Source organism: Sus scrofa, chromosome 1, assembly GCF_054392235.1.
Source record: "Sus scrofa isolate SSC_HxYL_T2T_F1_AM1 chromosome 1, Sscrofa_HxYL_maternal_Yorkshire_Landrace_v2.0, whole genome shotgun sequence".
Lineage (NCBI taxonomy): Eukaryota > Metazoa > Chordata > Mammalia > Artiodactyla > Suidae > Sus > Sus scrofa.
In genome coordinates, this window is record NC_139383.1 from 86,039,823 (window position 1) to 86,065,124 (window position 25,302).

The 25,302-nt window shown below is 39.1% G+C and overlaps 1 protein-coding gene and 1 long non-coding RNA gene across 3 annotated transcripts in view; both read right to left on the bottom strand.

The window, feature by feature from the left end:
* The window catches only part of BCKDHB (branched chain keto acid dehydrogenase E1 subunit beta), a 263,556-nt gene that overhangs the window by 87,242 nt on the left and 151,012 nt on the right, over positions 1-25,302 (bottom strand).
* LOC146406178 (uncharacterized) overlaps positions 15,260-25,302 on the bottom strand; it is a 58,071-nt gene continuing 48,028 nt past the window's right edge. Inside the window, exon 2 of the long non-coding RNA XR_014807873.1 lies at positions 15,260-16,929. This is a non-coding gene — a long non-coding RNA (uncharacterized LOC146406178). The remainder of the gene's footprint in view (positions 16,930-25,302) is intronic.

A 25,302-nucleotide genomic window follows, 5' to 3' on the forward strand; every position in this document is an offset into this window, starting at 1 on the left:
GCATGTAGCCAGCACCTACAGCTTTGATTCAGCCTCTAGCCTGGGAACCTGAATATGCTGCAGGTGTGGCCCTAAAAAGCAAAAATAAATAAGTAAATAAATAAATAAATAAACAAATAAAAACTATATACAAAAAAGAGCAAAGAAAGAAAAAAAAATATTGAAACACTATGTTGTATACCTGAAACAAATATGATATTGTAAATCAACTGTACTTCTATTTAAAAAATTGTAGTATACCCATACAATGGAATACTACTCCACAATAAAAAAAAAAGAACTATTCAGTTACAGAATAACTTGACTGAATCTCAAAGACATTAGGCTAAATGGGAGAAACCAATCTTAAAACAGTATATACTATATGCTTCCTTTTATATGACATTCTCAGGAACACAAATTTACAGTGAACATGAACAAATCAGTGGTTTTCCAGAGATCAGGGGTATAAAGAAGGAAGAGGTAGTTACAAGGGGATAGTCCAAGAACATTTTTTGGAGTGATGGAGCTTCTGTATCATGAAAATATTGGTTATTATAGGAATCAATACATGTGCTACAATTAATAAAAATATGCACCAGGACTATATTCACAAAATGGTTACATAATTAAAAATAAAAGAGAAAATGAATCAAAGTGTGGAAAATACTATTATTATAGAAGAGAAAACCACTATAAACCAAACAAAATGTTCCACTGTTCTAATATTTTTAAAAAAAAATAAGTATAAAAATAAGAATAAAATGGCACCTCATCCATTAAAGTCACAAAATAATTTAAATTTTAATTCTGGCAAGACTACAGTAAACATCTTTCTTACACTGTCTATACAAAGTAAACTGGCATAAAAGTTTTGAGGGACACTTTGCTAATATGTTTATCAAAAGCTAACAATTATTCAGATTCCTAAAATAAGCAATCAGTTCTAAGATTTATCCTCAGAAAAGACCAAGAGATGTAAAATATTGGACTTCTGATTTTAAATGATCATTTGTACAGCCATTAGATGAGAAAAAGTAATAAAAGGAATCCAAATTGAAAAGCAGTAAAACCACTGCAGTTTGCAGATGACACGACACTGTATCTAGAAATCCCAAAGATGCCACAAAAAAACCATTAGAATAAATGAATTCAGTACAGTTGCAGGATACAAAATTAATATATATAAATCTTTTGTGTTTCTATACACTAAAAATAAACTATTGGAAAGAGCTACTAAGACAACAATCCAATTTACAATTCCATCCAAAAGAGTAGAGGAGTTCCCATCATGGCTCAGTGGTTAATGAATCCAACTAGGAACCATGAGGTTGCAGGTTCGATCCCTGGCATTACTCAGTGGGTTGAGAATCCAGCATTGCTGTGAGCTGTGGTGTAGGTTGCAGATGTGGCTCATATCCAGTGTTGCCCTGGCTGTGGTGTAGGCCAACAGCAACAGCTCCAATTTGACCCCTAGCCTGGGAACCTCCATATGCCATGGGTGAGGCCTTAAAAAGACGAAAAAAAAAAAAAAAAGAATAAAATATCTAGGAATATATCTAACCAAGGAGGTGAAAGAACTGTACTCGGAAAACTATGACACCAATGAAGGAAATTGAAGACAGCACAAACAAAGGGAAAGATAAACCATGCTCATAGATTGGAAGAAGTAATACTGTTTAAATAACCATACTACCCAGGGCAATCTACAGATTCAATGCAATCCCTGTCAAAATGCCAAGGGCATTTTTCACAGAACTGGAACAAATAATTCTAAAATTTGCGTGGAAACACAAGTGACCCTGAATAGACAAAACAATCTTTTTTTTTTTTTTTAATTTTATTTTCCCACTGTACAGCAAGGGGGTCAGGTTATCCTTACATGTATACATTACAATTACAGTTTTTCCCCCACCATTTCTTCTGTTGCAACATGAGTATCTAGACATAGTTCTCAATGCTATTCAGCGGGATCTCCTTGTAAATCTATTCTAGGTTGTGTCTGATAAGCCCAAGCTCCCGATCTCTCCCACTCCCTCCCCCTCCCATCAGGCAACCACAAGTCTCTTCTCCAAGTCCATGATTTTCTCTTCTGAGGAGATGTTCATTTGTGCTGGATATTAGATTCCAGTTATAAGTGATATCATATGGTATTAGACAAAACAATCTTAAGGAAAAAAACAACAAATGATCTTAAGAAAAAATAACCAGGCCAGAGGTATCACACTCCTTGACTTCAAAGAATACCACAAAACTCCACTAATCAAAATAGCATAATATTGGAACAAAAACAGACACACAGACCAATAAAAGAAGACTAGAGAGCCCAGACATAAACCCATGCTTATAAGGTCAATCAATCTTTGAGACAGGAAACAAGAATATGCAATGGGGAAATGACAGTATCTTCAATAAGTAGTCCTGGGAAAACCAGACAGCCACATGGAAAAGAAACTGGACTACTGTCTCATAGTATACACAAAAATAAACTCAAAATAGATTAAAGACCTAAATACATAAAACTCCTAGAAGAAAAGCTAGGTAGTATGCTCTTTGGCATTCCTTGGTTCTAGCAATATTTTTTTGGATATGTCTCCTCAGGCAAGAAAAACAAAAGTAAAAATTAAAAAATGGGATCTGCATTAAAACAAACCACCCCTGAAAAGGATCCACTCAGCAAGTAGAACATGTTACTTACTGTGCATTCAAGAGAATACAAGATCTAACTTTCAGTAGACAGGAATAAAAATTCTGAGACCTAAGGCTGGGTGAAAAAGGATACAGATGAGATGCTAAAGTCCCTTGTCGGACCTGAAATCACATGAGTGAAACCGACAGGAGGGGTAGATGTGGGTAGCTGGGTATCTTCCCCCTGCTGCCCTCTGCCAGCCCCATATAATGCTTCTCACTCGGTGGACCTGAAAACTATGTGCGGAATAACTGAGTATGGATAAACTGGCCTCCTCAAAGTGTCAGAACAACACAGGCACAAGAGGCCAGCAGACAAGATGGCAAGGTGAGGAAAAAGGGCTGTCTATTTCTCCTGCCCCGGCCACAGTATGTCAGCTTTCCCTGGATACCTTCCATCCCCCTGGGCACCAGAGGACCAGGACACAGACTGGAGAAGCAGGGCCGGCCTTCCTCCCCTTCTCCCTGCCCTGCGCCTTTCCCCAGGAGCCTGCTATTGTCTGATCTGGGACTGGAGCCAAGAGGAGCAAAGAGCTGGAGGCAGAAGGAAGGATCCTCTTCCTAGTGTGACAGCATCTTAAAGGATAAGGCACAGAGACCACCTACAAAGAGACAAAAAACCCAGGTCTCAGGCCCTGGGGAAGTGATGTGAAAAACAAAATTAACTAGTGGGTCATGGGGGTGGGCTAGGATCATCAAAGAACACAGTTTCTGGCTTAGGTAGTCAAACCCTTTTTTTTGGTTGTTGGAAAAAACCACAGAAGAAATTCCATCTTATTAGTTTACATTCACACTTTATATAAAAAGAAATCTCTCTGGATATATCCTACAGAATGTCAGGTAAAATCTGAATTAGATATACTTATTAATTTTTTCCCATTTTTTAAAAATTTATTGAAGTAGAGTTTATTTACAATGTTGTGTTAGTTTCAGGGGTACAGCAAAGTGATTCAGTTATGCATACACACACATCCATTCTTTTTCAGATTCTCTCCCCATGTGGGTTATCACATTACATTGGGTAGAGTTCCCTGTGCCAAACAGCATGTCCCTGTTAACCATCCATTCCATATACAATAGTGTGTATATGTCAATTCCAAACGCCCAATCCATCCTTCCCCACCACCTTTCCACTTTGGTAACCATACTTTGTTTTCACAGTCTGTATCAAATTCTGCTTTTTTTTTTTTTGATACTGTGATAGCCAACCAAAACATGTCTCCCTGCCAGATTCTGCCCAAGAGTCTGCAACCTACACTTTAAGGAAACATCTTTCTGGCAAAATGACACTTCTTTTCAAATCTCGAGATGCACTTTCTGCCATGTTATCTTTACCCACAAAATTATACACTGAATTAGGCAGCCTTCTCCCCAAACATTCTTGTGGATATTGACCTGTGTAAACATCCATCTTGTTGAACTTGATGTTTAGTGGAGCAGACCCAAAGTTTCAAAAGAAAGACATCTGAGCCATTTCTTCATCACATGTTTCTAAAACCAAGAAAAACAATCAGCTATCCAAGACAAAGTGTAAGTTTAAGCTTTCAGTAGCCCTGCTGTATATTCCAAAATGACATCGTAAGTGGACAGTTTCAGAATTTAGAATTTCAAATGTGCAGAGTAAAAGTACCGCCAGCTCTAAACCTCTTCCCCACAATGCACTGGGTAACCCTGCACTCCTGAGGCATTTATACATTCTTCCAGGCCTTACCAGGAGACCTCCAGTGTGTTTATGTGCTAGTGAAAGAGTCAAATCAGTCTCCCAACTAATTTTAGTCCTTCAAAAGAGAAATACCACAGTAGGAATATCTGTAATAGATGAGACATGTTTATGTTTATTAAAAGAAGTTTTAATAATTCATCAAAAATATAATTTTCTAGAAAATATTCTTACATAAAAAGGACTCTAGAATTCTTTCATATTACCACTACCTACATATACCCACTACCACCACTAGGTGTTTGTTTTTTTTTTTTTTTTTCTGGCTGTGCCCACTGCAAAAGTTCTTGGGTCAGGGATTGAAACTGCCACAGCAGGGACAACACTGAGTCCTTAACCACTAGGCCACCAGGGAACCCCACACCACTAGTTTTTGAATATGTAAATTGCTCACCTTGGCCACCAGCACTGGGAGCTGGGTTAAGTCAAGAGCAGAGGGGGATGTCCAGAGCTGTGTCTGTCTTACCACAAGGAACAGGGATAAGAAGATGAAGCATTGGAGTTCCCACTGTGGCACAATGGGGTCAGCAACATCTTGCAGGCACTGGGATGCAGGTTCGAGTCCTGGCCTGGCACAGTGGATTTAAGATCCAGCATTGCTGCAGCTGTGACTTAGGTTGAAACTGCAGCTTGGATCTGATTCCTGGTCTGGGAACTCCATATGCCTCGAAGTGGCCAAAAAAAAAGAAGAAGAAGAAGAAGAGGAGGAGGAAGCACAGACACCCTAGCCAACATTTTAAAGCATACGAAGAGAATGAAAGTGCCCCATGAAAATAATCAGGTTCTTTCAAGACCCACACAGAAAGGGGGCTAGAAAATTTGAAAGATGAAAATGATGAGGATAAGGACGTTCTTGTGTGGCGCAGTGGGTTAAGGAGTGCCCGGTGCAGCATCTCTGCATGCGGCCCACTGCCGCCATCTTGAACTGAGTGTAGGGAGCAGTGGCTTTGCAGGGAGCTCTGGCTGAAGGGCTGGTTGCAGTACTGATAACACTACAAGTGATGATAGACAAAGCACGAAGGAAAAAAAGGCTGCAGGAATGTAGTTGTCCTGGGAGAGCTCAAGCTGATAAATATTCCTTGGAGCATCAGTGACCAGTGTCCTTATCCTCACAGTGAGCCACAGCTGACCCCCCGCCTCTCCAGGAGACTCTCCAAGTCCTGCAGCAGGTGCAGTCTCCGAGTGAGCCTCTCCCCTCATGACCTGTGCAGATTATGCCATCAATAGCAGGACAGGGGACAAGGAGGAGCATTTGGAGCACACAGCCAAGGGGCCCTGTGAAGGCTTGCAGCAATGTGGGTGCACTAGAAAAAAGAGTTCTTCATTTCTACTAAGGCCAGGGCCAGAATAGTTTCAGGGCAGAGTGGTCCTCCTGTGGGAAGCTCCCTGCAGCCATGCTTTCTCCTGCCACTGATCTGCGAAGTGAATCCAGTCCTGCCAGCTATCCCATCCCACGCTGCACATCTGCTCAGAGTAGAGGTGGTCATTCTAAGTCACTCTATGAAGACAAAGTTTCCTACTTAGAAGATCAGCACAGGGAGAAATGGCTCTAGAGGTGAACAGTGACATCAGGAGACAGGAAGTAGGAGAAAGGAGCAGAGCAAGAAAATGAAGGAGATCACTGAGGAGGAGGAAGAGGAAACTGCAGGAGGAAGAAGAGGAAGAAAAAGAAGAGGGGAGGAGTAGAAAGCCATCATATTCCCTATAAACCACATTTAATAGTGAATAATGACATGTTAAAAGTGGAAGATGAGTGACAGTCATGTAGTAATTGCTAAATACTTTCCATCTTTGATGGGTATTTCTGAGCTAGTGCAGCATATTTTTTATTCTGATGCAAGTAATCCTTCATCCTACTGATTAACAACAGAGTCCTGAAATTCCTGAACCTAGAGTACAAATACCAGCAAAAAATTAGGGACTACTAGTCAACTTTTCCAAATCAAACTCATTATTTTTGTTAATTCTCTCTCTGTATTTGCCTGGTTAAAACTGTGAGGCATTTATTGTTTGGGGGAAAAGAATAGGAATTGAGACCATGCATATTTCACCTCAAATTTTTATTCCACTACTTAGTAACTGTATGACTCTGGACAAGTCATCACTTCTTTTTGAATATATTTTTCTATTTTTAAAATGAGAAGAATAATATATTATGTACATATAATAGTCATTCCATCGATGTTAAATTTTACTACTAAATTCTTCATCTATTAAAAAATATTATATAGTACTTGAATAAAGTAAACTTTTGGAGGAAAAAAATGCTATAATCTTTCAGTGTTGTCTTGAATTATTTTTTATTATACTTTACTTCAGTATGTTCAAATATGCTTATAATTCACATATGGTAAATATCTAAATGAAGCTTCACATTACATAAATGAATTAAACAAGGAGGAGTTGCCTTCGTGGCTCAGCGGTTAAAGATCCCGACTAGGATTCATGAGAATGCAGGTTTGGTCCCTGGCCTCGCTCAGTGTGTTAAGGACTGGGTATTGCCATGAGCTGTAGTGTAAGTTGCAGACAAGGCTCAGATCCCGCATTGCAATGACTGTGGTGTAGGCCAGCAGCTCTAGCTCTGATTCGACCCCTAGCCTGGGAACTTCCATATGCCAATGGGAACAGCCCTAAAAAGCAAAAAAAATAAAAAATAAAAAAGAATAAACAAGGAGGCCATTAGTTTCTAATGGCCACGGTGACCTCCATAAGCAAACCAAAATCTCAACCTGTAAATGCCTCAAAGCTACGAAGTCAAAACTCTAAAGAACAACCAATCACAAACAGCCAATTAGGTTTTAAGGTATAGCCAATCAAATAATTTCCTTTCTCGGCTTCTACACTCCTCTATGTAAGTCTTTCACCCTGGCTCCTGTTAATGGAGCAATCCTAAGAACTTCTGATTTGGCATTGCCCAATTCCAATCAATAAATGCTCAAATCAACTCTTACAATTTTGAATAGGCTTCAGTTTATCTTTTCTATTTTTTTTTTTTTTTTTTTTTTTTTTGTCTTTTTAGGGCGGCGCCCGAGGCATATGGAGGTTTTCAGGCTAGGGGTTGAATCAGAGTTGTAGCCACTGGCCTACACCACAGCAGTGCCATATCTGAGCCACATCTGCGATCTACTTCACAGCTCACAGCAAGGCCGGATCCCTAACCCACTGAGGGAGGCCAGGGATTGAACCCGTGTCCTCATGGATGTTAGTCAGGTTCAGTTTATCTTTTAACATATACAAATAAAAATATGTAGCTAAAACTATCCAAAAAGATTCCACATGACAGATGACGTAATATCATTTTGCTGAACTAAAAGATCATTGTGGGTTTGTTAAAAAAAAACAAAAAAAAAAAACGGAAAAACCCCACACATATAGGTATTTGATTCACTTTCTGTGACAACTTATGAATTTGTAATGTTGAGCCTGATAGACCATTTTTTAAATCACAGTCATCCCTGTAGTCATTTTTCCTCTTAAAAGAATAGCTAATTTAGACCATAATCCTTGCTGTAATGGATTCATCCCTTTAGCAGTCCACCCAAAAACTAATACCAAAAAATTATTTTAAAATTTAAGGAAAATTCTTAATTGTTTATCACCGCTTACTCCTCATGAACTACTTACTGCAAGTACTACTGATGTACCAAGATGGGTCTGCAAAGAACATCTGTGAGCAACACCGTTGGTACCTATTGCTCTGCATGGATTTCTGTGAGTTCACTATGCTTACACTACTATATGTCCTGTGATGATTTAACTGTTCAACCAGAATTCTCTATTTGACCAATGATAAAACCTCTTGCAGTTGTTACCAGAGGCTGTGATGTCATTTACTTTTCACTTGCTACAAAAATCCTATTTATATATTAAGTCTGCCTCTGTTCACTCATTTGCTTGTGACAATTAATATAGAACATTCTTCCACCACACTGTCATGTTCATGATGTCAAAACATTCTAGATTTATTAAGTAAATTATTAAGCTTAAAAAAAAAAGTTTCCAGCAATGCCGCAGCTGTGGTACAGGCAACAACTACAGCGTGGGTTCACTCCCCAGCCAGGGAACTTCCACATGTCATGGGTATGGCCAAAATAAGAATAATGATAATAATAATAATAATAAGGATCAGGATAAGACTAGTTCTCCTCAGAGAATCATGATGTGGGCTCAGGTTCACAGGTTTTATCACTTCACCACTACTGCCATCCTCTCAGAGTTGTCAACTCCATACTTGGCACATTGACCTAGACTCAAAAACAATGCTCAGATTGGATTGGGGCCTTTACTGATCATAAATGCATTTCATAAGCATAAACACTGATGTTTTTGTATCTAGTGTAAACTACTTCTTCAGTTCTGATGGGGGGGTCACATTATGAGTATTCCCAATAAATTAAAGGACAGGTACCAGGGTTTTGTTATTCTTGAGACTATCCATAGTCCTAAAGAACTTAAAAGGAATCACTTATAAATCTCTGTCTTAAAGAAAAATAATCATTTTTCACATCTACTATAAAAAAAACATGTATGACCTATAAAATATGTGTGCTTGGGTTTATATATACCTTTTTCACATTTTTTTATCGACAGCATTTGAAGTTCATGTATTTTAAACCCCAGCCCTAAGGAAAGCAGGAAACCTCCACGAAGGTGAAATATTAAAGTAACCCTCTGCTTCCTGGTCCTACAGTTTCATGGTGCCTGAGGGGGTCACCTTACAACATAAGAGCCAACCATAATTCTGAAATCGGAACTCAGCTGGCTCTGCATGACTGATGCTGAAACCATAATATTGAAGCTGGCCTGGAGCAGGTAGTTATCTCTGAGCAGGGCAGTGGGGCAGGAGTGGAGGCTGGGGCAAAACATTTGAGACATAAATCTGCAAACTCTCAATAAGCTACTGTTATTCAGACCCAGTATTCAAACTAAAAAAAAAAGTCAAAGGCCAAAGTTCTTTGAATAAAATCAAGTGGTGAAATCAGTAATATCCATAAACATATCTACACTGCCTTTGATACTGAACTATTTAGGCGCTAATTTTTCAAACTACCAGATAAGAGGTCAACCAGAAAACCAGTTAAGGGGGCTGGCATCTCTTCTGAAATCATTTTTAAATAAAAAACTCTAAAGAGAAATGCAATCATCCTCGTCTTTTAAGAATCACACATTTGGCGTTCCTGTCATGGCGCAGCGGAAACGAATCCAACTATGAACCACAAGGTTGCGGGTTCAATCCCTGGCCTTGCTCAGTGGGTTAAGGATCCAGCGCTGCCGTGAGCTGTGGTGTAGGTCACAGACGCAGCTCGGATCTGGCGTTGCTGTGGCTCTGGCGTAGGCTGGCGGCAACAGCCCCGATTAGACCCTTAGCCTGGGAACCTCCATATGCCGCAGGTGTAGCCCTTAAAGGACGAAAGACAAAAAAAAAAAAAAAAAAAAATCATACATTTATTTTGAAATGGAGACAAATGTGAAATTGTCATAGGAGAAACGCCCATGGGTGGGGAGAGGGTGCAGAAAGACTGAAATTAACAAACACAGGCTTAGTTTCTCTACTTATCAATTGTGGCTTAAGGTTAGTAGGTTAACTTCTCAGAGCCTAGGTTTTCAGCTACAAAATAGGAATGGCACTGCTTACTTCCAAGAGTGCTGGAAACCACTAATTCCATACATGACCTTCCTGGCATGCAGAAGACACTCACTAAATTGTAGCTGTTGCCATTACTGTCATCATCATGATGACATCATCACCACCAAATTAGTCTATTATAAAATTAGCCTTTTATAAACTTCAAGATGGGGAAAATGGTCTTAAAAGGATGACCCCAGCAATGCAAACTTTGAGAGTCAAATAAAAATTATTATGCCTAAGGAGCTCCCGCTTGTGGCACAGTGGGTCATTGCAAAGGCACGAGTTCAATCCCTGGCCTGGCGCAATGATTAAAGGATCCAGTGTTGCCACCACTGTGTGTAAGTCAAAGCTGCAGTTCAGATTCAATCCCTGGCCCAGGAACTATATGTCCTGAGTGCAGCCATTACAAAATAAATAAAGTATACAATTCAATGGATAAAAAAATTATTTAATCAAATTTGAACCTTATTTGAGTTAAGTGATTTCTAAGGTGAGCTTTGGGTTTTCATAGATTCCAAGCCCTCACTGAGAGCAGAGGGTTTAACTGCAGACCCCAAAGTTCAATGCAGTTTTATCAATGAACACTGGCGGGGGCCCTGATGGGGACCTAAGAGGTAGGAACCATCAGACAAAGGAGAGTTTGCTTTCTGAAGGCCCATCCTCCATCCTCCAAGGTTCCTTTGCAACCTGAACTCACAGAGGCCCTGGTTCAGTGTTTCTCAACTTGAATAATATTCGATAAAACAGCCCTCCAGAAGAAAATGTCTCAAAGCAAATTTATAAATATCAATTATTCTTATGACACTTAAATGTGTATAAAATAAAAATATAAACTCCTTATGCCCACAGCTTTTATACAACCACAAACCAAAGAAATTTCAAAATACATACCAAATAATTTAAAAGCAATAAAATTTATAACAATAATATTAATTTAATGTCATCTTCCCAAGTCTCAGTCCCTGTGGTACACTCAAAGCAAAGAGACAGTGGCAGAATTACCTATATTGCTTTAACTACTGTGTTTGCAGATACACAGTATATTAAGCCTAATCTTTATGCTCAAAAGGCTGAAAGGAGTTCCCTAGTGGCTCAGTGGGTTAAGGACCTGATGTTGTCACTGTTGTGGTGAGGGTTCAATCCCTGGCCCTGGAACTTCTGCATGCCATGGAAGCTGGAAAAAAAAAAAAAAAAAAAGCCGAGAGAGAGAGAGAGAGAGAGAGAGAGAGAGATTGCCAAGGACATGGACGGGATCTGACCTAATAGAGGTTAAAGGTCTTGTTCATACAAGGCATCCTCCATTGCTAGTGCCTGGCCATAGGACACTGACCCCCAGGACTTCTTACAGAAATGGTCCTCTACTGCGGAAAAAACACAGGCAAATAAAGGAAACCAAATTACAGGCTTAACAACATCCATGCTAATTAGCTCCAGCCTGAGAGAAAGTTCTAGGGAGGAGTTTGGGAGAGAATTACAACCTGAGGACTTAGAGCGTAAATGTGAAGAACATGCTTTATGCCTTTGTCAACTTGAGCTTCAGTGATAGAAACGTACCAGGGCTGCTAAACTGTTTTTTTCTGCTAGCTCTTGTCATCATGGAATAAATGCTCACACTACCCTGCAAGGTCTAGTCTCATCAGGATCACTGCTGAGGTGATAACCACCAAACTAGAAACCTTAGACCAGGAAAAGACAGATCCTTACTCTCCTGGTGCTTGGGTGAGTCTCAGAGCCCTCTAGGCAGCCTGCCTCTTTTTTTTTTTTTTTTTTTAACTTTTAAAATTTATTTTTATGTAAGTCTCAGGTGTACATCATTATAGCTCAACATCGGTATACACAACAGAGAGATCATAACCAACAGTTTAATCCCTTCACCAGTTTTATCCCCTCCCCCTCCACCCTCTTTCCCTCTGGTAACCCTAATCTATTCTCTGTGTAACTGAGATTTTGCTTTGTTTTTTGTTTTAGATTCCACACATGAGTGAAATCATAAGGTATTTCTCTTTATCCATCTCATTTATTTCACTTAGCAGAATACACTCAAGATCCACCATGCTGTGGCAAATGGAAGGATTTCCTCCTTTTTAAGGCTGAGTAATATTCCGTTGTATCTATCTACCACATCTTTATCCATTCCTGTCAATGAACACGAAATGCTTTCATACCCTTGACAATTGTAAATAAAGCTGCAATGAACATAGTGGTGCGTGTATCTTTTCTATTTAGTGTTTTCATGTTATTAGATAAACACCTAGAAATGGAATACCTGAATCATATGGTAGGTCTAATTTTTTTGTGTCTTTAGGGCCACACCTGTGGCATATGAGGTTCCTAGACTAGGAGTTGAATTGGAGCTATAGCCGCTGGCCTACGCCACAGCCACAGCAACTCAGGATCTGAGCTCCATCTGCAACCTACACCACAGCTCACGGCAATGCTGGATCCTTAACCCACTGAGCAAGGCCAGGGCTCAAACCTGCATCCTCATGGATACTAGTCAGATTTGTTTCCACTGAGCCATCATGGGAACTCCAGTACTTCTATTTTTAATTTTTGAAGAAACTCCATACTGTTCTCCACAGTGGCTGCACAAATTTACAATCTAACCAGAAGTGTACTAGGGTTCCATTTTCTCCACATTCTCTCCAACATTTGTTATTTCTTATCTTTTCAATAACAGCCATTCTAACAGGTATGAAGCGATAGCTCATTGTGGTTTTGCACTCATTCCCTAATAATTAGTGATGTTGATCATCTTTTCAGGTACTTTTTGGCCATGTGTATGTCTTTTTTGGAAAAATGTCTATTTAGATCCTCTGCCTACTTTTTAATCAGCTGTCTGTTTTTTTTATTAAGTTGTATGATTTCTTCACAAATTTTTTGAATATTGTCCTCTTATTAGATATTTGTAAGTATCTTCTCCTATTTAATAGGTTGCCTTTTTGTTTTGATGATTGTTTCCTTCACTGGGCAGAAGCTTTTTGATCTGATGGAGGGCCATTTGTTCGGTTTCACATTTGTTTCTCTTCCCTTTGGAGTCAGACCCACAAAAATATCGCTAAAGGAGTTCCCGTCGTGGCGCAGTGGTTAACAATTCCGACTAGGAACCATGAGGCTGTGGGTTAAATCCCTGGCCTTGCTCAGTGGGTTATATATATGGCTAAGATCAAAGTCAATGAGGTTACCACTTGTGTTCAGCCTGCCCCTTATTTTTAACCCCAATGCATCACAGCCAACACAAGAGCAAAGTAGAACAAATTGCCAACACACACAAAAGGTAAGAAAGGGAGAGTTGGCAGTCATTGTTCAATGCTCCAGAATTTTTGGTCCAACAGAACTATAGGCTAGTGATAAAAAGATAAAGATGTTTATAAGGTTGAATTTTTTAAGTAAAGCTAAAGTGTATTGAAGATTTTCTCTGGCATCCTTCTAAACAATGAAAGGGGTATGTTAATTCAATGCTATGTCCTCTATTTGAAATCAGAGCTATGCCAGTTTTCTCTGAGTTAAGCAAGTGCCAAAGTCCCTTCAAGCAACAAAGCCCCTGAAAACATGAATCCTGAGCTCAGTTTGGTAACCTTTTCTCCATATGCACCTATGCTATGAAAGGCTGACTAGATGCTGATGAAAACAGAATCTGTCGCTGATCTTTGAACACTTCTGAGCTTTTAGGCAGAAACAGTATGACCTCTTCAGGGACTATATTTTGTTTCAGTAAGACAAGGAAAATGACAGAGTCTGTAACAAATTAATGTAGAATATAGAATACAGACCTGTTATAGAGCCAAAACCTTAAGTGGAAAATTTGGGATATGAAATAGGGAATATTAAAAGACAGAAGTCAAACTCCTAAAATGCGCATTACAGTTATACATAATTAATTCCGTGGTTTACAGGTTTTAACACAAAAACAGAAAAACATATGTATGGGTTGCCCCACATAGCATATTTATACACTATAAATAGATAGTATTATATGTATAATGATACATTAAAAGATAGTATTATATGTATAATGTGTGTGCATATGTACATATTTTGGGGGTGGGTATGCAGGTGTGAGTACACAAAGAGTGATATTAAAGAAAAGAGAAACTAGGATCTTAAATCAAAAGGAGTCAATCAGCACAATATAAAATATAAGAAGCCCCATGACAGGACTGACTTTGTTTTTTCACTGCTGCGTGCCTTTGTGCCTCAGTACATAATAGCTGCTCAATAAAATCTGTTGAAGGGCTAAACATTATGGTACTTCCCCCCTTTTTTTGGATTTTTTTTATTACTCAAATGAATTTATCACATCTGTAGTTGTATAATGATCATAACAATCTGATTTCACAGGATTTCCATCCCACAGCCCAAGCACATCTCCCCACTCCCCAAACTGTCTCCTCTGGAGACCATAAATTTTTCAATGTCTGTGAGTCAGCATCTGTTCTGCAAAGAAGTTCAGTCTGTCCTTTTTTCAGATTCCTCATGTCAGTGAAAGCATTTGATGTTGGTGTCTCATTGTATGGCTGACTTCACTTAGCATGATAATTTCTAGGTCCATCTATGTTGCTAAAAATGCCAGTATTTCGTTCCTTTTAATGGCTGAGTAATATTCCATTGTGTATATGTACCACATCTTCTTGATCCACTCCCCTGTCGATGGACATTTAGGTTGTTTCCATGTCCTGGCTATTGAAAAGAGTGCTGCTATGAACATGTCCTTGCGAGTTGAAGTTTTCTCTGGATAGATACCCAGGAGTGGGATTGCTGGATCAAATGATAGTTCTATGTTTAGTTTTCTGAGGAATCTCCATACTGTTTTCCACAGTGGCTGCACCAATTTACAATCTCATCAACATTGTACTAGGGTTCCTTTTTCTCCACACCCTCTCCAGCACTTACTGTTTGCAGACTTTTTGATGATGGCCACTCTGGCTGGTGTAAGGTGGTACCTCAGAGTGGTTTTGATGTGCATTTCTCTAACAATGAGTATCTGGAACATCTTTTCATGTGTTTTTGGGCCATCTGTATGCCTTCTGTGGAGAACTGTCTGTTTAGATCTTCTGCCCATTTTTGGATGGGGTTGTTTGTTTTTTTGGTATGGAGCTGCAGAAGGTGTTTATAAATTTTAGAGATGAATCCCTTGTCAATTGATTCACTTGCAAAGATTTTCTCCCATTCTGTGGGTGTCTTTTCGTTTTGTTTAGGGTTTCCTTTGCTGTGCAGAAAATTTTAAGTTTGATTAGGTCCAATTTGTTTATTTTTGTTTTTATCGTCAATACTCTAAGAGGTGGATCTGAGATGTTGCTGTCATTTAAGTCAGAGAGTGTTTGGCCTACGTTTTCCTCTAAGAGTTTGACAGTGTCTGGTCTTATATCTAGGTCTTTAATCCATTTGGAGTTGATTTTTGTGTATGGTGTTAGGGAGTGTTCTAATTTCATTCTTTTCCATGTGGCTGTCCAGTTTTCCCAGCACCACTTATTGAACAAGCTGTCCTTTCTCCATTGTATACCCTTGCCTCCTTTGTCATGAATTACTTGGCTATAGGTGCGTGGGTTTAATTCTGGGCTTTTTATCCTGTTCCACTGATCTATAATTTCTGTCTTTGTGCCAGTACCATACAGTTTTGATGATTGTTGCTTTGTAGTATAGTCTGAAGTCCGGGAGCCTGATTCCTCCAGCTCCATTTTTCTTTTTCAGGATGTCTTTGGCTATTCTGGGTCTGTTGCGCTTCCAAACAAACTTTAAAGTATTTTGTTTGAGTTCTGTGAAAAATGTCCTTGGTAATTTGATAGGGATTGCATTGAATCTGTATATTGCCTTAGGTAGTATAGTCATTTTGCTAATATTGACTCTTCCAATCCACGAGCATGGTATATCTTTCCATCTATTTGTGTCATCAGTGTCTTATGGTTTTCAGAGTATAGGTCTTTTGTCTCTTTAGGCAGGTTTACTCCTAGGATTTTATTCTTTTGGATGCGATGGTAAACGGGATTGCTTCCCTAATTTATCTTTCTGCTCTTTCATTGTGAGTATATAGAAATGCTGTTGATTTCTGTGTATTAATTTTGTATCCTGTGACTTTCCCAAATTCGTGGATGAGCTCTAACAGTTTTCTGGTAGAGTCTTTAGGATTCTCTAGGTATGGTATCATGTCATCTGCAAATGGGGATAGTTTTACTTCTTCCTTTCCAATTTAGATTCTTTTATCTCTTTCACTTCTCTGATTGCCATGGCTAGGACTTCCAAACTATGTTGAAGAGTAGTGGTGACAGCAGAATCCTTGTCTTGTTCCTGATCTCAGCGGGAATCTTTTCAGCTTTTCACCATTGAGAATGATGTTCGTGGTGGGTTTGTCATATATGGCCTTTGTCATGTTGAGGTAGGTTCCTGTTATGCCCACTTTCTGAAGGGTTTTTATCAGAAATGGGTGTTGGATTTTGTCAAAGGCTTTTTCCACGTCTACTGAGAGGATCATATGGTTCTTGATACTTCCCCTTTTAAAAGTAGTCTCATAAATAACATTCTAAGAAACTGTTAACTTTAACCCTTCTACACTATTGGTGGGAATGTAAAGTGGTGCAGCCACCATGGAGAAGAATATGGAGGGTCCTTAAAGAATCAAAAATAAATGATTCAGCAATCCCACTCCTGAGTATTTATCTGAAAAATGGAAACTCTAATTAGAAAAGATGCATGCACCCCAATGTTCACTGCAGTACTATTTGCCATAGCCAAGACATAGAAGCCACCCAGGTGCCCATCAATAGATGATTGTTTTAAGAGATATGGTGTACACACACACACACACACACAGGAATATTACTCAGGGAGTTTCCCTCAGGGCTCAGCAGAAACGAACCTGACCAGCATCCATGAGGACACAGGTTCAATCCCTGGCCTCGCTCAGTGGGTTAAGGATCTGGCATTGCTCTGAACTGTGATATAGGTTGCAGACGTGGCTCAGATCCTGCGTTGCTGTGGCTGTTGTGTAGGCCAGGGGCTATAGCTCTAATTCGACCCCTAGCCTGGGAACCTTCATATGTAGCAGGTGTGGCCCTAAAAAGGCCAAAAAATAAATAAAATAAAATAAAATAAAATAAAAGGAATATTACTCAAGCATAAAAAAAAAATGAAGAAATACCATTTCCAGCAACATGGATGCTGGTCAGAGATTATCATACTAAATGAAGCAAGTCAGACACAGAAAGACAAATGTTATATGATATCACATACATAGAATCTTAAAAATAATACAAATGAATCTATATACAAAAAAGAATAGAATCAAAGACACAGAAAACAAACTTACAGTTATCAAAGGGAGAAGGGATGGGAGAGGGATAAATTCGGAGTTTGGGATTAAAAGATACATACTATTAAACATAAAATAGATAAGCAACAAGGACCTACTATCTGTCACAGGAAACTATATTCAAAACCTTGTAGTAACCTATAAAGGAAAATAACCTGAAAAATAAATTACATGTATATACATAAAAATACTGCGGAGTTCCCATTGTGGCTCAGCAGGTTAAAAACCTGACACAGTGTCCATGAGGATGTAGTTTCAATCCCTGGCTCTGCTCAGTGGGCTAAGGATCTGGCATTGCTGTGGCTGTGGTGTAGGCCCCAGCTGCAGCTCCAATTTGACCCCTGGCCTGGTAGCCTCCATATGCCACAGGTGCAGCCCTAAAAAGAAAAGAAAAGAAAAAAAAAAAAAAAGCCCACAATCTCTTTGCTGTACACCTGAAACTAACACAATGTGTTAAATCAACTACATTTCAATTTAAAAAAAAGAAAGAAAAAGAGAAACCCAATTCAACTGAATATAGCTTTATTCTTCTCCCCTCCAGCCTCATTGAGATATAATTTATAACACTTTAAGATGTGTAACATAATGATTTGAGATATCTCAAGACATTGGAAAGCAATTACCACAACTGGTTTAGTTAACACATGAATCACCTCGCATTGTGTGTGTGTGTGTGTGTGTGTGTGTGTGTGTGTGTGTGGTGAGGACTCTGAAGATGTACTCTCTTAGCAACTTTCAAGTATACAAAACAGAACTGTTAACTACAGTCACCACGCTATACAGCAGATCCCCAGAAGTTATTCATCCTTTAACTAAAAGTTTGTACCCTTTGCCCCCCTTCACCTATTTCTCCCAATTCTGACATCCTTCCACCCCAGCGAGCATCAATCTGTTCTCTTTCTATGAATGTGGGCTATTTTAGATTTCACGTACAAGTGCAATCGTACAGTATTTCTCTCTCTCTGTATGAAATTTATTCTTAGTAATGTAGGTGTTCACATTCGTAAGCAACTACAGAAATTATAAAATTGCATGAGGAAACTACTAGATTTTAGAATAAAACCTTCCATCACCAGTACACCCATTTGAAAACATCCTTTCCTGTTACCCAATAATTGTCTAATTCAAGTCTCTGTTTTGAACCTATAGTGTTGTTTTAAAAAATACACTATGAGACAACTACATTTATCATGGCTAAATATTATTAACGATTATATCTCTTGCCTGAAAATCTAAGCCATCAGAAGGTGTCAACCTCAATGTATTTAAATGAGAAATTATGGCTGAAGCCTAAAATCAGGAGTTAGCTGATTTCATAGCAGCCTATTCAGTTGAACCTAAGAAGAGTACTATAAAATTGTTTTCTTTCCAAACAGAAACTAAGCTTTAAATGGTTGTATAAAAATTGGTGATTTTTTGTGACTATAAATCAGTTGCCTCAGATAATCAAATCACTTCACATATACACAATTCATATGCATATATATACACATAAACACATGCATATACATAGATTATATGAATATATACAAATATGACATTAAAGAAAGAAGAAGTTAAATAACATGAGTCCTTTTTGCCAACTTTGAATTTTACTGACTTAAGCTTATTATTTGCTGCCAACCTAATGACCCAAAGAGAAACAAATGGTTTCTCAATTCAAAGACTAGCATATTCTAGAACTTCCAAGCTTTGGGGGTATGAGTTTTTAGTACTTCTGTGGACAACGGGAAATATATTTTGGTCTCTGTCTCCAGTTCCCTGCACAGGGTTCTTGAAACCCTTATACTTTCCTGGGCGACAGGAGTGTCTTTTGTTCTAATGAAGCAACTCTGGGTGTCTCCTGTTTGCCTGAATATATCCTTTATATTCAGGATGGGGGCTGGTCACATGCAAGACCAAGCCATGATTAGAAGCTTGGAATTTTCGGCCCCGCTGCCCACTCTCTTGAAAAAGGAGCAGGGCTGAAAACGGAGTTAATGATTGATCATGCCTCCATAATAATCCCAAGAGTGTGGGGCTGGAGAGTTTTAATAGATGGTTGAACATACCCACGTGCCAGGAGCGTGACACACTCCAACAGGGACAGAGGTCCCTGAGCTCAGGACACCCCTAGACCTCATCCCATCTATATCTTCATCTGACTATTTATCTGTATCTTTCGTCCCGTCATTTAGTAAACTGGTAAACATAACTAAGTATTTCTCTGAGTTCTGTGAGCTACTCTAGCAAATTAATCAATCCCAAAGAAGTGGTCATGGGAACCTCCTATTTATAGCCAAATCATGCATAACCTGGAGGTATACAACTGCAAGTCAAGATCAAGACTTGATCAAGACTGCAAGTAAATCAAGACTGCAAGTCAGCATCTGAAGTGGGCTGAGAGCAGCCCTGTAGTTCTGAGCCCTCAACCTATGAGATCAGATATGATCTCCAAGCAGGTTTTAGCCAGTGTCAAAGAATTGCTTGGCAGGAGGAAATAACCCCACATATTCAGTGACCCTAAGTGTTAGTAGTGTTGTGAGTGCGGTAATAGTGAGAAAGTAAAAGAGACACAAGGGGAAGGAAAGACTGGGGCTTTTTCAATGTGGGGGAACAAACAGAGGCACAGAGCATCAGGGTGCAGATCACTTCCCTGATGGCGGAGACACGCTACCAAAACCCGGAAGTCAGATTTCTGCATCTGGCTTACTGTCTTATTAGTTGTCCATAAATAATTTTAGTGACCAGGATAATATATTTAAGACTTTTATATCCTTTACATTTTCTCTAATGAGACTAAGAAACGTTATACACAGTACATGAAGCATATCCTTTATATTCAGGAGGCTAAGACATATTCTGCAGGATATTACTACATAATTCGATTTGGAAAACTACATTTCCATTGTTCTCTAATCACATGGAGCCACACCCATGCCTTGTATCATTATATGCTGTAAGACCGTGGTAAAATCCTTCTAGCTTTATGATCCTATAACATGGAAAACTGAGTGTTTTCTCCATATTTAGTTTCTCCCCTCTGCACACTGTACAATAATTCCTTAGGGATAAACTGCCTGTGGTGATCTGAATTTTTGTCCTTCTATTTTTTGAAAATCAAAGTATTTGAGAAATACCAGAGTTGTTTTTAAATATAGAAAAAGAAGCCACTATTAATGGAAAGAAAGGAATGAGATATGAAAACCTTTACATGAAAGATTCATTTTTGGAAAACTGTAGAAGGATGGCTCTTTTTAATATTGAAAAAATTACAATGATTACTATGTTATAATTCTCACAAAGGATTATATATGACACCTCTCTTTTTCACACTGCAGTTTGTATAATCAGCAAAAACCAATAAGGTACAAAATCAACACTAATAACACTTGAGCTCTGCTTTCAAGGAGATGACAATCTAGAATTTTGTTGAATATGTTTTTTAAAGTATATATAAAAAATAAATATAACCTGTAGTGATAATATAATCAGACTCATTTTTATCTTTCCTAATTTTTTTTCTTTTGGCCATGCTCACCACAAGCAAAAGTTCCCAGGCCAGGGATCAAACCTGTGCCACAGCAGAGACCCAAGCCACAGCATTGACAATGTCAGATCCTTAACCACTGAGCCACTAGGGGACTCCTAATCAGACTCATTTTTAAACACTGAATATTGCTCTTCAAAATAACCAAAGATTACTATTACTCTAACCATAACGCTTTGGCTGAATTTTTGAAACTTTTCTTCTGGAATTATCTTTAAAATTTGTTTGTGGACAACTAAAAAGATTACTAACATTACTTGAAAATCACATTTCATATGCAGAAGTTGGAGAAGAAAACAAATTCTCAAAAAGAATCCAATTAAAAAAACATGACCCATGAGGAAAACCAACAGGTACACTAAAAGAGATGGGGATAGAATGAGGACAAAACAGTAACAGATGTAAAGTACTAGTAATATACTAGGACACTGAGAAAATCAGGGGAGAAATTATTTCCTTCTTAGATTTGATTACGAAGAGAAAAGGCAGCTCTAAATCCCATCCTGATGACCCTGTACCCACAGTGCAAATAAATGCCTGAATCAAACATAAACACTCTCCTTTGAGACAACATCCTAGACGGTTATTTTGTAATAAAGTAAGGGCCATAATTATTTCCACAGAGAAATGATTACTTATGAAATTTAATTCAAGTTCCGAAGATTTTTAAAAACACGTTTCTATTTCAGTAAGAATTAATTTTTAGAAACCCAGACAGGAATTAGTGATCTATAAAAGCTAAAATTACCCTCTCCCTTCTCTTTTAGAATTAAAAACAAGTTAGGGTTGAAAATCTTCTTTCACCAAGGTTTATTTTTAAAAACCACCTAACTCAGAAAACATGATAACATACAGCTATGAATTTGGGGCCAGAGATCACCTGTGATGAATACATCAAAGAGGAGTATTATTTTCATACAGGACAAAGCAACACCGCACGACAAGACATGTTGCTATCTTCCCTGTGTACCTTCCATGCCTTCTCTCATTTATAGGAAATGTTTTCTTTGGAAGTTTATCCCCTCTCTGTAAGATGATGTTACAGATGCTATCAACCAAAACACCCAGCATTCTCACAACCAAAGAATGGATACACGGCCCCTCAGTAAGGCTAATAACACGCTCTTCTGAGAGCTGACGTATGAATCAACAGCATGGCTTTCTGCCCAAGGATCAAAATCTCATGGATCCCAAAGATGGTACCTGAAAAGACCATCCACTACTTCCTGCAACTTTCCATCCTCTCTAGGTCTGCCCTGTCGTCTGCTCTTCTAAGATACTTTCCAGCCTCTTTTTAAGTCTGAATACATGTAAAATTTTAACACCAGCCTGGCACACTGGCGTTACAGGGCTCGACTGCTAAGGGCTAGGTGCCGGCCCCAGGCCCCACCCACCCAGCTGTCCCTCCCACCCGAAGCCCTTTGGAACCCATCACTGAGTCCTGGCTCATCTCAAGAGGCCCCACCCACTCAGCTATCTCCTCCCACCTGGAGCCCTTTCTGAGCACATCTTCAGACTGCACTCAAACACAAGCTATCCTGTAAACAGGCTGCTCCTGTGTTTAACTGAGCCTGAAGCCGGGTTTTCATGCTGGCAATTAAAGTACTGATGTAGCTGCCAGGAGAACTGCCAGGAGCTGATGAAGAGGATGGTGATGGTGATGGCCTTGATCATAATTATGACGCTGATAAGAGCAAAGGTTGGCACAGAGGAAGAAGAAGAGGAAGAAAGTCTAAAGTGGAAGGGACTTTATAAATAAGTGCTATTTAAATGGCTTTGGATGCAACTGTGTTGACAGAAGGTTCTAGTTGTCCAATTACATTCTTATCTGTTACTTTTAGTATCCGTTATGTATCTGTAACTTTTCGTATCTGTTATTCCCTTATTATCTCTTGGGTTTATAATCAATCTTTGTAAATATTTCAATTTAAGAACTTGTAGGAGTTCCCGTCGTGGCGCAGTGGTTAACGAATCCGACTAGGAACCATGAGGTTGCGGGTTCGGTCCCTGCCCTTGCTCAGTGGGTTAACGATCCCGCGTTGCCGTGAGCTGTGGTGTAGGCTGCAGACGCGGCTCGGATCCCGCGTTGCTGTGGCTCTGGCGTAGGCTGGTGGCTACAGCTCCGATTGGACCCCTAGCCTGGGAACCTCCATATGCCGCGGGAGCGGCCCAAGAAATAGCAACAACAACAACAAAAAAAAAGAAGACAAAAAAAAAATAAAAAATAACTTGTATTTACATTACTGTAAATCTTAGACATTACATTTGCTTGGATAAGTAACCATCTAAGATCTTGTATCACTTTAGTTTTATGTAAAGTACATATAGCTTTATTGGCTTTCATTCATTTCATGCTTTTAAAAAACAATTTTAAAACTTTCTTAGCTCCTGTTAACTTCAGAAAATTTAACTTCAGAAAAAAAGTTTGTTCAAATAACTGATGACCAATAACCTTGTCAAAATGTAGTTTTACCACTGAGATGCCAGTGAGTGGAGAACTAAGGTACTTTCCTAATTCTTCCATAACCGCATCCAGTTCATGACACAGTACTATATTCATCAAATGCAAATGACAAAAACAATCCAAATGATCTCAGCAATAATGCTGTCTGGACTTCTGTTTCTCCAGGAACCACTCAATTTGCCACTTACTTTGACATAAACAAAAATAAGTGTCGGTGTTGTATGAAGATAACTTGGAAAATTTGATTTTAAAAACAACTTCATCACAGGCTTTGGATGTGGGCAACTTGGGTCAACCCCAGCTCTGTTATTCACTAGTTGTGAGTTGTGTAAACATGGGAAAACTAAAATTGAGCCTCGGTTTCTTCATCTTTAAAATGGATAGAGGAGTTCCTGTCATGGCTCAGCGATTAACAAACCCGACTGGCATCCTTGAGGACTCAGGTTCGATCCCTGGTCCTGCTCAGTGGGTTAAGGATCTGGCATTGCAGTGAACTGTGGTGTATATAGGTCACAGACACGGCTCAGATCCCGTGTTGCTGTGCCTAGGCATAGGCTGGTGGCTACAGCTCCAACTGGACCCCTAACCTGGGAACTTCAATATGCCGCGGGTGCGGCCCTAAAAAGACAGGGGGGGAAAAAAGGACAGAATAACACCTAGCACCTAGGACCGTTGTTTCAATGTTTAAAGCTCTTAACTCAATGTCTGGTATTACAGTCAGCATTCTGTAATGTGAGCTACTGTAAGGGCATAAAATTGAGTTTTTGTTCTGTGTCAATTCATCTTCTCTTAGTGTTAGTTGTTAAATATTTATATAATAAAGTCCCTGCTTTTATTTACCAGCACCAGTATCCTATAGGCTAATATCTCAATCAAAAATCTGTACACAGCTAAGGTTGAAAGTATTTTTGCGGGTGAGATTTGAAGCTTAATAACTTAACTCCCCATCATTACTTTTAAAAATACTACAGGTGAGGGAATCAACCATCTGTTGATATTGGTTGCTATACATACTATAAGCAAACAGAAATACAAAAGAGAAAAAGTTGGTTTTAAGACCCTAAGAGTAGTTTTCCATTAGAATACAGAGTATAAGAGAGACTTGAAAATTGAGGCTAGAATAAGAGCTGTTGTCTGTTAATTGTACATAATCTCCCTGGCTTATACAATAAACAAATGGCAGAGGGGGAAAAATCTAAACACAGAAAGGACATACAATTTACCCCCCACCCCCGGCAACAGACAATTTAGAAATTAAGAGCATTTGGTTACAATTACTACTTAATAGAATTCTGCCTTTCTCACATATTCCTGTGACATGGGTAAAATGGAAACATTCTAAGTAAGTTTATACCATCCTCTAAGCTTGAATGGGACTCTTTAATACATAAAAGTTGTAAAATATCAGTTAAGCAATTTGTTCTCTTGGTGCATACTGACCTATAAAAATGACAGGATTATTTGTGAAAGGCTTCATAACTGCAGTGGCTACTTAACCTAGCAGATGGGTCAAACTTCACTCAGTTAATAGATGTATTTTTTAACAAAAGGAGCCTTGGGTTGGTGTTTGGCTTGGTTTTAATTTTAATTTTAATTTTATGGCCGCCCCTTGGCATGTGGAAGTTCCTAGGCCAGGTATTGAATCTGAAGTGCAGCTGCAGCAATGCTGGATCCTTTAACCCACTGTGCCAGGCCAGGGATTGAACCTGCATCTCCACAGTGACCTGAGCCACTGCAGTCAGATTCTTAACCCACTGCACCACAGTGGGAACTCCAGTCCTAGGTTTTTAAACAGCCCTCACAAAGAACCGTCTTTGCTCTACCTGCCTGGTACTACATAAGACTAGATAAGCCCCAAACCCAATTTGCCTTAAATGATACAATACCGTTGCTGGCTCCAAAGTGGCCGTAGTCATTCCAATCAAATGACAGAAGAAGTAAGATAGAAAACAGGCCCTCCTTTTCCTCAGCTGCCCAGGTACCACTC